Below are 18,355 nucleotides of genomic sequence, written 5' to 3' on the forward strand. Positions count from 1 at the left end.
AAGCTTTGAAGCACTACTTGGCATCTCCTTCCTTGGAGGTCTCACTGTTTAAACATAACAGATTTGATAGCTTGTTGGTAAGGTGAGGTCCAGCTTGTCTCCACCAGGTCATCTTCATGTGAATCCGGTGGTTATACGGTTTTGTTCTAGGGATATTTCATTTTTTTTTTTTTGGTTCTTTTTTTTTCGGAGCTGGGGACCGAACCCAGGGCCTTGCGCTTCCTAGGCAAGCGCTCTACCACTGAGCTAAATCCCCAACCCCGATATTTTATTTTTTTAATAACGGTTTTAGCTGACATTCATGGAGAGAATGAATCCTTAGAACTGTGCCACTAGTGAAAGGAAATCCTGTCTAGAGTATGTTTCTTTACAAAGCTGTGTCACACCATCCTTTGGGCCCTCTGCTGGAAAAGTAGAATCAAGTCTCAAATAATGCCTTTTAAATTGTATCCTCTAGTATTATAGATGTACGACAGTACTGTATCATACCTCTGTGGATGTAAAATAGCTTGTACCTGCTTTATGATACGTAGTAGTGACAGTGCTTTATCAGAACTGTTTTTAATGATGTTGCTCAGAATGTTTTCTTTCCAGATGATGATTGAGAAGCTAATTTAAAAAAAAAATGGTGCCAGGTACCACAAGAGTAACAGAACTGTGCTGTTTTCTCGGGTTTTGTTTTTTTACTTTTTTTTTTTTTAATGGAGTGTGCTGGATGTCTCTACAGTTTTGTTCAGATGACTGCAGAACCTGGAAAAGCTGTTGCTGCTGTTGATGCATAACACACTGCTATTATTGGTCTTTTTATATAAATATAAATATATATATACAGATATATAATTTGAATTTTTTGAAACTTTAGCTGTGCTGTCAACTTTGGAAAAAAGTATCCCCGTTTACTGTGTTGAGTTGGCACTGTACAGAAATTAACAGCCATATTGGTCTAGAAATGTTGAACTTAAGTTTTTTCCATTTGTACAGGGGTAACACACTGTATTAAATATGTAAGGTCTTATCTACGTGGGTTTGATTACAAAAACTAATAAAGTATTCTCTAAATTTAAAAAAAAAAGAGGTCAAGATGCTGGTCATGATGGCACATACCTTTAATTCTGGTACTTGGGAGGCAGAGACAGGTGGGTCTCTGAGTTCAAGGTCAGCCTGGTCTACATAGTGGGTTCTGGACGGCCAGGGATCAAGACCCAGCCTCAAAAGAAAAACCTTGAAGGTTATATTCTGCTATAGTCAGGTCAAGGCTATTTGTATATTGCTTACAAAATGCACCTTGGAAGTTTGCTCCCTGTCACCGATAACTGTCTCATTCTTTTCAGCTGGTAATTCTATTGCATTTTCCAGATCTGTCATAACAGCCACACAGGTAACCTCTCTTGGGTACATGAGACCCTGGTCTCTAAAAAGCAAAAGCTGTGTGTGTGTGTGTGTGTGTGTGTGTGTGTGTGTGTGTGTGTATGAATGTGTGTGCATACTAGTAAAATGGTATCTATATAGTTTAAATAACCAAAATGATGTATATATTGTCATATATACATGTTATTATAGTATATAGACTGTTATGTATAAGTACACTACATGTAATAGTATATAACATGCTTTCTTAAAAACTTCACGAATAGAAATATAATAATGTACTCATGAGATTCAGAGAATTTAGCTGCCCTGATTTCTGTTTCCCTGTTGCTTATGATAGTATCTGGCATTCAGAAGGTGCTCAATAAATAACTATTGATTAAAAAAAAATGGAGCTCATCAAGAAAGTAACATCCTGCCATCACTGCCTTTTTTCTTTTGGTATTATAAAAGACAAGTCATGCGGTATGCACTGCTCTTGTTGGTGGTATGAACCTGGGAGATCGGGGCCTAGAAATGAGACAGACTAAAGTCTTAGGAAACAGCTGACTTTATTCAGAGCACCAGACAATTTATACCCTGAGCTTAAGAAGAATCACATGAGTAAGGTGTTCACTCACAAGGACAGTCCACACACGGCAAAATAGTGTTTCTCCATCATACCACATGAATAATAGCTGAAGTAAACTCACTCTTATCCCCCACACCCAGGAGGGGCACAAAACCATCCAAGAACAAGTTCATGTTTTGGGGAAATGGGTTACAAGACTCTTGTCTATTTTTCTCGGAATGTACTCATTAGCGTTCAGAATCCTCTCATGACTCCATTCTTGGACTGCGTTCTGATATCTCTCCCCCTTTTGTTTTCCATTAGGAGGATATCCAGAGTGGTTTTGATTTGAGATGTTGCAGGTAATCTGATGCAGGAGTAGCCTATAAGCAAGACAATTGTATTAGACTCCTGTCTTTTTTTTCTTTTCAGTTCTTTTTTTTTTTTTTTTTTCAGAGCTGGGGATTGAACCCAGGGCCTTGCGCTTGCTAGGCAAGCGCTCTACCACTGAGCCAAATCCCCAACCCTGACAATTGTATTAGAACAGTGAAAGCATCGTGTGTAATACTCTGCCGTCAAGAACAAGGATCTGAACCATGTCGAGTACTATTGGTTACATTATAATATTGATCAGAAAAATCTAAAGGATAGCTTGAAAAGAGACCCATATGATTAGTAGTTTGAATATTTTATAGACTGTAAGTCCCTATTAGACTTTAATCAGAACACAAATGTTATGATGTTCTATACAAATAGGAAGTAATTTAAATCCCAAGGAAAAATTAAATGTAATCCTGTCTCCAGCTGAATGAATGGGTCTATTACAGCCCCATGGAAACTTGGTCATTAATAGTATAGCTTCCCCCTTGGTACATAGGGTCTTTACTTGACCCCAGGTGGGCAGACTTGACTTCTTTTTTTTTAATTTACATTTTTATTAGATATATTTCTTTACTTACATTTCAAATGTTACTCCCTTTCCTGGTTTCCTGTCCATAAGCCCCCATCCATCCCCCTCACTGCCTCCCCATATTTTCCTGCACTGAGGGTCCAACCTTGGCAGGACCAAGGGCTTCCCCTTCCACTGGTGCCCCAACAAGGCTATTCATTGCTACATATGCAGTTGGAGCCCTGGATCAATCCATGTATAGTCTTTCGGTAGTGGTTTAGTCCCTGGAAGCTCTGGTCACTTGGCATTTTTGTTTATATGGGGTTGCAAGCTCCTTCAGCTCTTTCAGTCTTTTCTCTGATTCCTTCAACAGGGGTCCTGTTCTCAGTTCAGTGGTTTGCTGCTAGCATTGACCTCTGTATTAGACGTGCTCTGGATGTGTCTCTCAGGAGAGATCTATATCCGGCCCCTTTCAGCATGCATTTTTTAGCTTCATCAATCTTATCTGGTTTTGGTGGCTGTGTGTGTGTATATATATATGGGCCACATGTGTGTCAGGCTCTGAATGGCCATTCCTTCAGTCACTGTTCTAAATTTTGCTTCCATATTCCCTCCTATGGATTTTTCCCCCTTTTAAGAAGAAGTGGGAGCATCCACATTTTGGTCATCCTTCTTGAACTTCCTGTGGTCTGTGGATTGCATCTTGGGTAGTTTCAGCTTTTGGGTTAATATCCACCTATCAATGAGTGCAAACCAAGTGTGTTTTTCTGTGATTGGGTTACCTCGCTCAGGATGATATTTTCTAGTTCATTCATTTGCCTATGAATTTCATGAAGTCATTATTTTTGATAGCTGAGTAGTACTCCATTGTGTAGATGTACCACATTTTCTGTATCTGTTCCTCTGTTGAAGGGCATCTGAGTTCTTTGCAGCTTCTGGCTATTATAAATAAGGCTGCTATGAACATAGTGGAGCATGTGTCTTTGTTGTATGTTGTAGCATCTTTTGGATATATGCCCAGGAGAGATATAGCTGGGTCCTCAGGTAGTTCAATGTCCACTTTTCTGAGGAACCTCTGGACTGATTTCCAGAATGGTTGTACCAGTCTGCAATCCCACCAACAATGGAGTAGTGTTCCTCTTTCTCCACATCCTCACCAGCATCAGTTGTCACCTGAGTTTTTGATCTTCGCCATTCTGACTGGTGTGAGGTGGGATCTCATGGTTGTTTTGATTTGCATTTCCCTGATGATTAAGAATGTTGAACATTTCTTTAGGTGCTTTTTGTCCATTCAATAAGCCTCAGCTGAGAATGTACTGTTTAGCTCTGTACCCTATTTTTAATAGGGTTATTTGGCTCTCTGGAGTCTAACTTCTTGAGTTCTTTGTATATTTTGGATATTAGCCCCAGACTTGACTTCTGATGACGTGGTTAGTGTCACCTTTTGCTCTTCAGCTGGAGGTTAGCCATCTTTCTGGTTTCCACTGTCTTCCTCAACCTTTGCAGGTGTTGTGATGGCACAGGGCTAGAGAAGCCTAAGAGGAATCCACAGTGTTTCAGTGGCTACATCTACAGTGACAGATGCATATCCACAGGTCAGGTTAATGCGTCAGCTTGCTTATTTTCTCCTGCAGCAAAACCAGGGAGATTAGAGTGTCTACGAATATGGGTCGATTACTGGAAATAACACTACAACATAAGCCAGGAGGAAAAAAATAAAGGAGAAAGCCAGGTGGGTATCCAAAGAGGGGTAATATGTGCAAAGCAAAGGAAGATACTCTTAGAAGATGAATATAACTGGGTGTAACCAGACAGGTTGTGAACGTGTGCATGTGTGTGCACACGTGTGCACATGTATGCATGTGTGCGTGTGAGATGCATGCTTGTGCAGGTTAGTGTGTGTCTGTGTCTGTGTGTGCATGCCTCCATGGGTGTGTATGCATGCCTGTATGTGCGTGCACGTGTGTGTGTATATGCATGCATGGTGTGTGTAAGGAGATAAGTGGTGTATGCAAAGAATGAAATGCCATTTTGTTATGTACTAGAATTGTATGCATAAATGATCACTTTCTGAAATTCTCTTCCCAGTTTCCTGAAGTACAATTCATCTTTATAAGTTTATAGTTCTGTGTATTCTGACAAACACAAAGCCATTTAACCACCACTACAGTCAAGATAGAAGCCAGTTTTGCTGCCCAAGAAGCTCTCTCAGTCTACTTTGTGATCAACGGTTTCCCTACCTGAAGCCTTAGGCTGTCTTCATTTTTGTGCTTTCTCTTTAGTTCCCACCACTCATTCAATCTATAGAATATCACACAAATAGGACTATATTATGTAGCTTTTACCCTGGAGTGTTTCGCTTCATGTAAATGGAGCTGGTACTAATCCATGTGTGGGGATGTGAATGAGAATGGCCCACTTAGGCTCATGTATTTGAATGCTTGATCCCCCGCTGATGGAACGGTTTGGGAGGGATTAGCCTTCTTGGATAAGGTGTGTCACTGGGAGCAAGCTTTTTTTTTTTTTTTTTTTGGTTCTTTTTTTTTTTTTTTTTTCCAGAGCTGGGGACCGAACCCAGGGCCTTGCGCTTCCTAGGCAAGCGCTCTACCACTGAGCTAAATCCCCAACCCCTGGGTGCAAGCTTTAAGGTTTTAAAGGCCATACCATCCCCAGGTAGCTTTCTCTGCTTTGTGCTTATGGATCAGATGTAAGACCTCAGTGGCTGCCCCAGTGCCCTGCCTGCCTGCCTGCCTGCCTGCCTGCCTGCCACCACTCATCCTGCCATGACGATCATGGACTCTGAACCTGGAAGCAAGTTCCTGATTAGATGCTTCCTTTTGTACATTGCCTTGGTCATGGTGTCTTTTCACAGATATAGAAAAGTGTCCAAGAAACCGTGTCCCTTGAATATAAATGTATTCCTTTCTCTTGGCGAGTGGTGTCCTCTCGTAAAGACTTTCTGCAAGTTGGCTGTGCATTCACGAGTTGAAGGATATCTGAATCGTTTCTGGGTCTTGGGAAATGGAGTTAGAGTCAGCAAAAGCATTTGTATACAGGTTTTCATATGGATTTAATGTTCATTTCTCTTGAGTTGACACCTTAGAGTGGGACTGCTAGGTAACCATGTTTTAGCTTTGTAAGAAGGGCTGCCAAATGATTTTCCTAGCTGGTTATGCCTTGCTGCATTTTGATCAGTAGTTCATGTCAATTTAAAAGATGGAGCCATTATTGATGATAAAAAAAATCGCTCTTTCTGTTTGGCTTTTGATATCCCTAATTACTAATATCTCTTTTAAAAATGGAATTGTTTTTGTTACTGACTTTTTGGACTCAATGTTCTGGCATGAGGCTTTTATCATAGGTTCGTGTTTATGGTTTCCCGATATGTTTTCTTTTTAATTTTTATTGTCTTTTGAAGATAAGAGATATAAATTTTTTAAGTTCAACTTATCAAATATTTAGGTTTTGACCAAGAGGTCAAAAATCCGTTAAAATTTTAAAATTACTTATTTTATGTGTTCTGTGTGGGTGTCCCAGTTACTTTTCCATTGCTGCGCTAAGATACCCTGACCAAGGGTACCTGAAGAAGAGTTTCTAAGGGGCTTTCAGTGTCAGAGGGTGAGTCCATGACTGTCATGGAGGGAGCATGGCAGCAGGCAGGCAGGCGGGCAGGCATGGCACCGCAGTAATAGCTGAGAGCCTACATCCTAATATACAAGTATAAGACTCAGGTGGAGAGGGAAGGGGAGAGGGAGAGGGAGAGGGAGAGGGGGAGGGGGAGGGGGAAGGGAAGGGGGGGCAGGAGAGGGAGGGAGAGAGACAGGGAAGGGGAGGAGGAGGAGAGAGATAGTGATATGATCTCAGTCTTTTGAAACCTCCAAGCTCACCCCTAGTAATACACTTCCTCCAACAAAGCCATAGGCACCATTCAAATATAAGAGCCCTTGGGAGCCGTCCCCATTCCAACCATTACAGTGGGCGTGTGGGTGGTACAGTGTACATATGGATCTCAGAGGAGAGCTTACCCACATTAGTTCTCTTCTTCCCTGTGTGACTTGGGCTGGAACTTCAGTGGTCAGGGTTGGTAACAATTGTCTTTGCCCGTAAAGCTATCCAACTGACCCCATGACCCGTTTTAAGTTAAACGTGGCGTGTAGTACGAGATGTAAAAAAAATGAAGATGTATTTTTTTCCCCTGACACGAGGATCTCAGCTGTTGAAACGCATGACCTCCTCCACTGAATTGCCGTTGTGTCTTTGCTGAAGTCGCTGGCCATAGATGTGTGACTATGCTTCTGCACTGTTCTGTGCTACTGTCTATGTGCCTGCCATTTCCCTGTCCTTCAGTCTCCATCTCTGAAGCCAGGACCAGATCAAGGAATGGGACAGTAACAACCCCTGCCCTTGGGAAGTTTCTATTTTCCTTGGAGTCAGGCATCAAGTTGCTTACTAAGGAGCTGTGTCTTCTCGCATGGCATTTGTACCATGAGAACTCATCTCTGTTTTGCCTGTGGCTCTTCTCAGGCCACAGTGGTGGAGCTAATCATTAACAGAGGCAACATGGCCTGGGAAGCCATAGTTCTTACCCAACACTTTATAAAGAAGGTTTGTTGATGTGTGGTCAAATGCCTTGGCTTTGTTCAGAAGATGAGGTGACTGGGGAATGGAGGAGAGGTGAGAAGCAGGTACTGGGTGGATATGATGCATTGTGGGAAAACATCTGCAGGTCAGAATGTCGGGACACAGAGCAACAACTTTACAGTGGGGACTGGGAAAATCCCCACAATGCCTTTCTTCTGAGACAGTTTCTAGGGAAAATGAAGACATATTCTCCCTCACAGTGGGAAAGTGTAGAGTATTCTTGGGTCAGAAATGTCTATCTGTCCATCACTTGGGGCTGAAATGGCTGTTTGTCTGTTAAAGCTTGTCCTGTGGCTCTCTGGTTTGTAGCTGTGCTGGACTGGGATACATTTCAAAGCTCTCCCAGGGACTCACTGGATTTCAATAGAATATGAATGGCAGGGATCTGGGACTCCATTACTTTTTAGCTGTCTGGAGGTTACAGGCTCTGAGGTTCCAGGGCCCTGCTTTCCAAGGCTTTGTGTGTCTGGGGCACTCTGTCAGGGTGCAGATCTGACCCTAGGTGGGATCCCTAACCCTAGCCAGCACTCCCCTGGAGGTAGCAGGGCCACCCACTGGTGCTCAGACTATTCTTTCAGAAGGCGAGGAGGACAGAAGCATGAAGCTCCAGCTCAGTAGATGGAGGGAAACCCCTGGCCTAGTCCCTGGGAGGGAAATAAGCTTTAGGTGACTCTTCTGTCATAAGGTAATTATCTGATACCTGGCTGTCATTTCTTAAGCATCATGTTGACTAAAGACAGAGTTGTCCCTCCACCCCTTATTATGTGTGCCTGAGTCCTGGGTCCTGCTTTATGCTTTAAAAGACCTGCACCTAATTATACCCTGAGCCTCACCCAACCCTTGTCCTGTGCCACTTGATGACGCACCCCTTAGGAAAGAGCAGTCTTGTTTTGTATTTGTTGACTCAAGATTAAAACAGGACGTGGAGACTTGGCTCAGCAGCTAAACCTATTTGGCAAGCCATCCCAACAACCAGGGTTTGGATCCCCACACCCAGGTCACAAGGAGGGCATTTCTTGCCCTCTTCTAAGCCCAGGTCTGAGCGTGGCAGAGGCACTTGCCGCCCACTTCAGAAAACATGAGCCCTAGATTCAGGGAGGCACAGGTAAAGTGTGGTGGAGGAAGACCCTTGGCATCCTCTCCTGGCCTCTGTGTGCATGTGTGCACAGGTGAGAACACGTAACTCACACACAGACATGGCGGGAGTGCACACACACACACCCACAAATTCACACACATAATCATACACACATAATCACACACATACAATCATACACACACAATCACACATACACAATCATACACACACAATCACACACACAATCACACACATACAGTCATACACACACAATCACGCACAGACACATACACACAATCATATACACACAATCACACACATATAATCACACAATCACACAATCACACACACGCAATCACACACATGCAATCACACACACACAATCACACACACACAATCACACACACACAATCATATACACACAATCATACACACACTTTTTGTTTTTTAAGGAAAGGACCTCACTGTGTAGCTTTGCTGGCCTGAACCTCACTATGTAGACCAGGCTGCCCTTGAACTTAAATCGATCCACCTGCCTCTTAATCCTGGGATTAAAGGCGTGTGCTAACACACCAGGCATAAATCTTTTTTTTCTTTTTTAAGGTATTTAACAACAGTAGTAAAAGAGGGGGGATTAAAAGTAATTAATTTATATCTGGGGACTGTGAAATGGAAGCTTCTAGTTTCTTTGGACAGTCAGTTATGATGTCACATGATGTCTTGCTGGAGCACACAGGTGAAAGGCTGTCTTGCTAAAGCAGACACGGGAATGTTTTTCTGAAGCAGACACAGGTAGAAGGATGTTTTGTTATAGCGAACACGTGAAAGGATGCTTGACCCCACAGACAGTGGGAGACGAGCACTGAGCCTTGGTTTGGTTTGCTCTGGCTCCGTACTCTATGCTAAGACAAGCGTGCATTGGCTCACCTTATGTAGCATTGTTGAGCTCAACTTGTGGTGAAGCCATCTTAGAGAGAAACTTGCTCAAGAACTGCTTGTGAGGTCCTGTGGCCTCCCCTCAGGCCGGTTGGCAAGCCCTGTGGTTTCTTCAGGATTGAACTGCAGCTGCTGGGTCGCACCTGATGTCTGCCTGCCGAGAGGACTAGTCTGTGGCTGCCGAGGAGAGGTTGAACCCTTAGTAAAAGTAGGTTGCAAAACATTTATGCCTACAGGACTGTCAGGAGTAATGTGAGTCTTCTGGTGGGAGGGTCAGAAGAGAAGAGACCAGAAGGCTCTTGGGTCTGGAGAGGTCCTACCTGAAGCTTGAGTCACTCTGCCAAAGGTCTGAGTATCAGGTTTTGGTATAGGATGCAGGGCTGAAGCTGAGCAGAATGGTTCACCCCTAAAGTGTTTCCACTTTCCACTTAAAGGCTGTTGACATGTATTGCAGGAAATCGAATGAGAAGAGTGCATGTGTGATCGTGCGCGTGCATGTGTGCGTGCGTGTATGCATTCTGGAGGAGAGGCTGTTGCAACAGAGAAGCAGAGGGAATGTGGGTGCTGAACTGGCAGAAAACTATTGCACAATTCCAGCAAACTTTTGCAGTGGCTTGGCCAAGTGCATCTAAGGGTCCTGACCAGCTGGCGCTGGTGTGCTAGAATATAGCCAAGAATATTCATGGAAAGTCTCTCTGCGGTTTGAGCAAGGAAGGCCTGAAGAAGGGCTGTTGCCATCACTCTGGCCCTGGCCTTGACTTCCTGAAATAGAGTTGAGGCCAAGCCTGCTCAGGTCCTCCTGGTTTCAAGGATGAGACTGAGCCTGTGTACAAGCAAGAACAATCTAGGGGAAATAACTGCAGGGTTTGCTATAGAGAAAGCTCCTGGATGAGCCCCGGAAACTAGCTTTCTTCTCAAGTGATGCTCAGAGAACGGGCTTCTGGGCCAGACTTTTGTAGACACAGCTGCAAACTGGAGAGAAAACGGCAGTCTGCCACTCTTACCAGAAACGGCCACTAACATAGTCAGCCACACCCATGGGGGATGTAAAAGCTACTTTTATTCACCTGTTGTAATTCTCCTGCCTCTGTCTGCTAACCTAGGCCTAGTCCTGGAAGCTTCCAGCCTCTGCAGAGTCTTGTCCAGGCCTAGAATGTTTTCAGCCTCTGAGGCTTACTGCTGAATAAGCTCACCCTTTCTAGTTCTTTCTGAACTGTGGCTGGCTGGTTCAACTCAGCTGTTGTGGCTCAAACTTCATGCTGATTTAATCTGGCCTCTCTTAGTTTCTTACTGAATTGCTCTGCTTGGCCTCACACTAACTCTGGCAGTCTGTTCTAATCTTCTGGCTCCTTCTCATTCTCTGCCTCCTTCTGTCTTCGCCTGTGTCTAGCCTGTTCTCTCTGTAACCTGACTCTGTAAAACTCTCCTGCTAATACTTGCCTCTACCTCCTTCTCTCACTGCCCCTTCAGTAGCTTCCTCTCCTTTCTTGGGTGAGTTGGGCATATCCTATTCTGTGTCAAGTCTTCCTCTGATTTGTCACTTTGTCTGACGCTCAATTAGACATCGCTTTCAAACATGGGTGCTTGCTTCCTTCTGCAAACTAAGTTGACTTCCATTGTTTGGGATTGAAGTAGTGTGCCACCATTCCTGGACGACGTAAGCCTTTCTCTACCTGGAACTTGCTCTGTACCAGGCTGGCTTTGAACTCGGAGCTCTGCTTGCCCATCAGGGAAGCCAAGTGTGGTGATATCCACTTGTAATTCCAGAGCTGAGAAAGCAGAGGCAGGCAGATCCCTGTCCAGTCAGCTTAGCCTATCCAGGCCAGTGAGAGATCTTGTCTTTAAAGGGGGCTGGGGGACAAGGAAAAACCAAAACCAAAACTGTAGAGAGCGGTGCGGCGAAACAAAGATGGCGCCGACATCCAGCCTTGTCTGGATATAAACGACTTACTGCGCATGTGCAGGCTTGTCCCCTTGCTAGGGCTCCCTCTAGTGGTGAACAGCGGTACTGCACATGTGCGGTTTATGCACCAGGTGTCAGTTGACCGTTAATATGCTAATGAGGTGATTCATTCTCCGCCAATCACTGGAGGACAAGTAGTGGGGTGATCCAAGCCCCACCAATCCCTGAGAGATAATTAGCATACTGTTGTGTATATAAGTCTAGCGACTTTGCTGCTCGGAGTCCCTGTTCAAGAGAGCTGTAACACTAAGAAGAGCTGTAACACTGAGAAGAGCTGTAACACTGAGAAGAGCTGTAACACAGTAAAGGCTTGTTCGCAGAAGAATCCTGTTGCCGCGCGTCGTTCTTACTGGAGGGACATTAGGTGCGCGACACAAAACCCCAAAATTGCCTGACACACTCCATTGTCCTTTAATCCCCCCTCATGTACACACACACACACACACACACACACACACACACACACACACACACACAATCAGTAGCTTCTTGCTGCCTAAGGCTTGGACAAAGCCTATTATTCCCCCATATGATCCATGTTCTATGGATCCATATGCTTTCTCTGGTCCTCTGCATCCTGGGTGACTGGCTTCTGTCAAAGTCCCCTCATCTGTGCCTCCCAGGCCCTGTCAGTCCCCTGTAGGTGAGTAAGCTGTCCAGAGTTGAAGATTTGCCAGAGCACAGTATCCAGTTTCAAACCAGGACCGTCTTTGGTCACCTTGGCCTCCTCTGGCCTGGGCTCTGTGGTCTCTGCTATGGGGGTGCTGTGGGAGGCCCCGACATTCCTCACATTCAGTAGAGCCTCCAGCTCCCTCCTGAGGAGCTTTCCCTGACACCTTTCTCCACTGATGCTCCCTGATCTGGTTTATCTTCTATCTCTCGGCACACTGGACCTGTGAAACCAGCAACCTGCTGGTGTAGTTCCACTGCCCGAGTGCCAGTCTCCATGGATGCCAACGAGGAGGAATCTGTGGACATTTGGGGTGCTACTGGTAGTGTTTACATACCTTTCCATCCGTGGTGCTAGTACTGGTAAATACACCTGCGAGATATGCACTCTGTCAGGTTCAACTAAGGCACCCTCAACTGTTCTCAGCTTGAAAGCTGGTTACACACGCTCCTGCTTTCAAAATGACTCTATCTGCTAGTTAGTCATGAATGTTAAGACGGGGGTTCCCGGGTGTATGCATACTGACCTTCATATCTGTCGGTGTGGATCTCTCTTGTGTGTACCCGTGTGGGGCCCTGTTTGTGTGTTCTCGGTCTTGCCTGATAGCAGTTGTGTGTGATCACGTTTTGCCGAGGAACTTTAAGGGCATCGTGGAGTTGGAAACCCAGTTGAAGAAGCAAAAACTCAAGGATTCTTAGGTGACAAAGAAGTAATGAGGAAATATACCGAGTCTTCTTTTCCTATGCCTCTTTGGAAGGCCATGGGGCAGATGGATATTGGTAGCCACGGTCGTGTCTCTTTTGAAGCACTCTATGGCTACCCAGCCGTGTTCCCCCAAGCTTTGTGGCCTTCTTTCATGTGTTTATGACACTCCCCTCCTCAGAGGCTCAGCAGGCTTGCTTGGCTGCATGTGGCCTTTGCCTAAAGACAAATGGTTTGCAGATATTTTTAAGTGTGGCGTGCTTTCATTAATTCATCTCAGTTCTTCAGTTAAGAGCTATTTTTAGTCACTTGACGTGAGAAGGCCCCCACGTTTGGCACTACAGCACTGGGACCACTGTCGATGCTTCCTTCTGAGCAATGTATGAGCCCCTACAATCCGCCCACTCTGTTGGCTCTCCTCCTCCTCCTTGGCTTTGCATTTGGGGGCTGTGTGTTGGGCTTCTCTGTAGCTGTGCGACCTTGGTTCGTCTCCAGGCATACGGCTTTTCCATGTCTGAAAACAAAATATTTTCTATTCCCATTTTACATAGTTTGAGGACCAAATGGAGATATTTGTAGTGTCCTATTAGAGGGGTTCAGTGTCTATAAACATCCAGAGCCATAACTCTAATGTCAGGTTAACCCCGTCTGTCACGCTCTTGGCTCTTAGCCCAAGACCAGGGTTGGGGTGGGACCAGGTCTGCACAGGAGCCTATGAGTTATGCAGAGCAGGCCCCAGGGAGTCTCAAGGACAGCATCTCCTGCTTCTGAAACCTAGCAGATAAACAGTGGTTTTAAATTGCTTGTGCTCACAGAATGCTGTTTTAGAAGAATATTCATTTGCTCAAGAGCTGCATTTAGGAAGCACCAGGCTTTGCCGTAAGGCAGACCTGGGATTGACTTGGCTCCACGAAGGTCCCCCGTCCTTACTGTTCTCTTGTTTCCTTTTGTGTTCTCTTGATTCAGGCATCTAGGAAAGTCTTTTCTTGTGTTTAGTGTTGCATGTATAACCTACAGGGTGACGTGAACTTCTTTAATCTGATTGTTCTCTTTCCTTGACCCAATGTTTCTCTAAATCCGTTAGGTTTTACCATCTTGGGAAAAATGCTTTCCTTCAACATCTCCCCATCCCTATGCGAGCCTCTTTCCTTCCTCCCTCCATTTCCCCTGGGACTTCTGACATCCACACCCTCTGTTTGTCCCCTTCTCTGTCACCTTCTGAGCTGAAAGAAGGGAAAACATTGTGTCTGAACCAAAAGTAGCCATCACCTTCTGTCCAACCTTCCCTCTGAGCTGACAGTGCCCTAGGTCCTCATGGTTCCTGCTTCCTTACCCAAGCTTCTCTGGATCCTCCAGTAATCAAAGTACTTGGTCCTACCTCGAGCAACACTGTTGCAGGTGTGGATGCTAACAGCCATCCCATATTTGGTGAACCGTATCGTCCCTAGAAGACATGGTCGTAGTGTCCACTCTCACTAACGACTCCTTCTTGACCCATCTTTCTGTACCAGCCTCCAAAGTGTGGTCTTGCCCTTTCTCTACCTTTAAAACACTACCTTTCCCTCCCTCCTTCTAAGGTGGTGGGCTTCACAATTAAGGCTCCTTGAGAAGTTTTTCTAAAAATCTTGATGCGCAGGGCCCATCCTACTTGATAACATGTGACTCTGGAGGTGGGGTAGGAGGGCCTCAGTCTCCATCCATACCAGGTTTGAAGCAAACCCGTTGTGGTACACAACCACTGGCTGGTTAACCTCAACCACTGGCTGGTTAATTGGCTGTTTAACCTCAACCACTGGCTGGTTAACCTCAACCACTAGCTTGTTAACTGGCTGGTTAACCTCAACCACTGGCTGGTTAACTGGCTGGTTAACCTCAACCACTGGCTGGTTAACCTCAACCACTGGCTGGTTAACTGGCTGGTTAACCTCAACCACTGGCTGGTTAACTGGCTGGTTAACCTCAACCACTGGCTGGTTAACTGGCTGGTTAACCTCAACCACTGGCTGGTTAACCTCAACCACTGGCTGGTTAACCTCAACCACTAGCTTGTTAACTGGTTGGTTAACCTCAACCACTGGCTGGTTAACTGGCTGGTTAACCTCAACCACTGGCTGGTTAACTGGCTGGTTAACCTCAACCACTGGCTGGTTAACTGGCTGGCTAACCTCAACCTTTGCATGCCGAAACCTTAGTGAAGCCCCAGGTAGATCTTTCACCATTCGCCCAGGCTTTAAGTCTATATTATTCCCCACTACTGACCATTACTGATCCCAAGGTCTGCCTGTCTTCCTTCTCTGTAGCCCAATGGAGCTCGCTGTCTCTAGTCCATGAGTGCAGGCCTCTTTATTTTCACCCTGACTGAGGAAGCGCCTGCCGGATCGTCTCTTTTGCGCATGCATGGACTTCTGAGCAGTGGCTGAGACTGATCTGCAGAGTCCTGTGCTGATTTTCCTTTCCCGTGATTTGCAAGCAGCATTGTGCTTCGTCGTTCTCTGCATCTGCACACTCCCCCATTCTCTCAGTCAAAATACTGGCTTCCAATTCCCCCAACAGTCTTTTAAATTTCCCAATTCCATAGAAATAGGATTTTTTTTCTTTTACTTAAGCTGTTCTTATACCTTTCTGCCTCTTAAAATCAAGGCGTTCCTTAAAAATCACCAAAAAAAGAAAAAAAATAGCCAATTATCCAGGACCTCTTCTAATTATGCATGCATCCTGTAGAATTCTGCATTTTGACTGTCAATGTCTTGGTCCCCTACCTAGAGAACAGACAGACCGAGACTACAGGCTGGATTATGTTTACCTGTAATGTTCCCAACAACTTTTAAGAACACGTATGTACTGTTTTAGTTAGGGTTTCATTGCTGTGAAGAGATTCCATGACCAAGGCAGCTCTTCTAAAGGAAAACATTTCATTGGGGTTGGCTTACAGTTTCAGAGACTTAGTCCATTATCGTCATGGTGGGACGCTTGACAGCCTGCGGGCAGACACGGTGCTGGAGAAGCAGCTGAGAGTTCTTCATCTTAATCCAAAGGCAGCAAGGAGAAGACTGTGTATATGTACACTGAGCACAGCTTGAGCATAGGAGACCTCGACGAAGCCGGACCTCGAAGCCCGACCTCGAAGCCCGCCCCCGAAGCCCGCCCCCATAGTGACGCACTTCCTCTAACACGGCCACACCTCCTAATAGTGTCACTTCCTGTGGGGCGAGCATTCCAAGAGACGAGTCTCTGGGGTGGCCACACCTATTCAAATCAGCACATGTACTAAATGAAGGAGGTTTATCTATGAACACATAGTCCTGAAATAACTTTAGATATAATTTCATTTCTAATTTAATATCTGTAATTTTTGAGATGGTTTCATGTAGCCCAGACTGACCTCAAAACTCAGTTTAAAGCTGGTGAGTTTCCCGTATGCAAGGTGACCACTCTGCTTATAGCTGAGCTACAACCTGAATTAATATTTAATTCTATTTGTTAATTTTATGTAGTATAGAGACCATGTTAAGAGTTCAGCAGACAGCATATGCTCCAAAGTCAACTCTTCATGTAGGATTCAGGAATTGAACTCATACCTCAGGCTCTACCTACTAAGCCGAATAGCTGGCCCCTTTTCTATTGTCTTAATCGTGAATTCTAATGTTTTAAGGTGGTATTTCTTCTTGCATGGGTACTTTAAATATATTTTCATTTTAAATTCCTACTTGTATATTAGAAACCATTTATGGAAAAGTTCTCCTGTATAATGCAATTGCCTATCAAATCCAGGCTTTGTGATCAAGCTGAACGGCCAAGTGATTAATTCAACAGAAGAACCCTGACTTAGCCAAATCGCACAGCATAGACAGCCTGCCTTGATTTTAGAATTCAGATGAGTGTGTAGCTTGAAAGTGTCTTAGCTTGAAAGATGGGCTCCTAAATGAACAGAGGGGCATGCCCTGCTGCTGTGCGTGGCTTTGCCGGTTTGGTGTAATTCCCTGAAGGTTGCTTCCCTCAGACCTCTGTTTGGGACTACTTAAAAATATTCACACCATACAGCGATGCAGTGGCACTGAATGCAGCCTGCGCCAGAGATCAAGCGGAAGGCAAGAACAGAACAGAATTTGATGAAATGGATTAAATGCTTTCCGTCCTGGTTATTGCCTGCAAGGTTCACATTCACCCGGATGTGGCGTGAAGGCGTCTTAGCTAGAATGAGATCGCAAAGATGTCTTTCACATGGATGGACACATTTTGTTAGAGTTTTAAGATCTCCATTAAACTTTACTACTGCTACTATGTGTATATGATATACGCATATGGATTTGAATGTGTGGGTGCCGCAGGAGGACCCAAGGAGGACGACACTTTTCCAGAGTTCTCTCCTTTCACTGTGAGTTCCAGGGCGCTTCCACCTACCAAACCGTCCCATCTCCTCAGTCTTAGGAAATTTACTCCCATCTTCAGGAGATCCAAAATTGTTTTGTGGCCTTAGGTTTTCCCAGATGAAGTTCCTTTCTAGGAGTTAGTCCCACGCGGCCCCCACCGAACCCTAGGAGGTGGGGCTCCATCAAACTCTTCTCAAAACCCTCAGAAAGAGCGAGGCTCTCCCTGGAACTTACTGTTAACCTTCCCCAGCTGTGGTGACGGAAAGCTGAGTTGCTGCAGAGTGCCCAAGGTTGTGTCTCATGGGCAGCATGCTCCAGAAGGCCCAGCAAGGGTTCTGTTTAATTCTAGGGTGTTACCCTACTGTTTATACACGAATGCTTACAACCATAGCTATTATTACGGATAATAATCATAATCACTATATATTTAATTAGGGCCCCACATGAACTAGATGCGCTTCTGAACCTATTGTTGGACAGAGTGCCCTCATTTTCTTGGGGCTTTATAGGCACCCTCTGGGACTACGTTGTCTGAAGAAGTTTGTTCTAGTAGAATCCTGCTACTAGTAGGGATGCTATTCGGTTATTTTGCTGTGAGTTTGCCTTAAACAACAACAAACAAAAACAAAAACAAACAAAAAAACCCAAATAAAACAAGACAAAAAACAAAACAAGGGTGGAAAAGATACATGTTCGGATATGAGCTTGCACACTGGGGAAAACTTACTAAGATTATAAACTTCCAAATAACACTCAGGTCCCACACAAGCGTCGGCCGACTGAATTTCAGCACACCCGCCCTGCTGCAGAAATGGTGGGTCGACTGCTGGTGGAGAGCCTTGTGCCAGCAAAGGCTTCAGAAGTTTTTCCAGGCAAGTCACAGGCTTCCCTGCCTCTGGGCTGGCTGGTGTTCCAAGACAGCCGTTGCAAATGGGTAGGCTGGAGGCAGCTGCGGCCTGCTCGTGGCTTGTCAGGGATGTGTGTTAGTCTTCTTGTTCACTGGCTCTTAAAAAATGTAAATTAACCATGTCCACCTTTAAAAATAAGACAAAACTGCACAATTTCAAAGAGTGTTTGATTTCCCACTTCCTGCCTCACTTCTGAAACTGATTGGTTTAATAAAGGAAATAGTACTGGAGTGAAAGATTGACAGGTTTGGGCTTTTAGGTCTTCTGTTAATGTAATGGG

The 18,355-nt window shown here is 44.9% G+C and overlaps 1 long non-coding RNA gene across 2 annotated transcripts; it reads right to left on the reverse strand.

Moving 5' to 3' along the window:
* Positions 1–1,900: 1,900 nt before the first annotated feature.
* LOC147994698 (uncharacterized) lies at positions 1,901–13,808 on the reverse strand. 2 transcript variants are annotated; one of them, XR_015686319.1, is made up of 3 exons: positions 11,414–11,503; positions 9,454–9,639; positions 1,901–2,301 (listed from the first exon to the last, which is right to left on the reverse strand). It is a non-coding gene; the product is annotated as an uncharacterized LOC147994698 (long non-coding RNA). The 2 variants fall into 2 exon arrangements; XR_015686320.1 differs by lacking the exon at positions 11,414–11,503 and adding an exon at positions 12,622–13,808 and having other exon boundaries at positions 1,903–2,301.
* Between the last annotated feature and the right edge of the window lie 4,547 nt (positions 13,809–18,355).

The sequence above is a fragment of the Rattus norvegicus genome, chromosome 4 (genome assembly GCF_021556685.1).
Source record: "Rattus norvegicus strain SHRSP/BbbUtx chromosome 4, alternate assembly SHRSP_T2T, whole genome shotgun sequence".
NCBI classification, from domain to species: domain Eukaryota; kingdom Metazoa; phylum Chordata; class Mammalia; order Rodentia; family Muridae; genus Rattus; species Rattus norvegicus.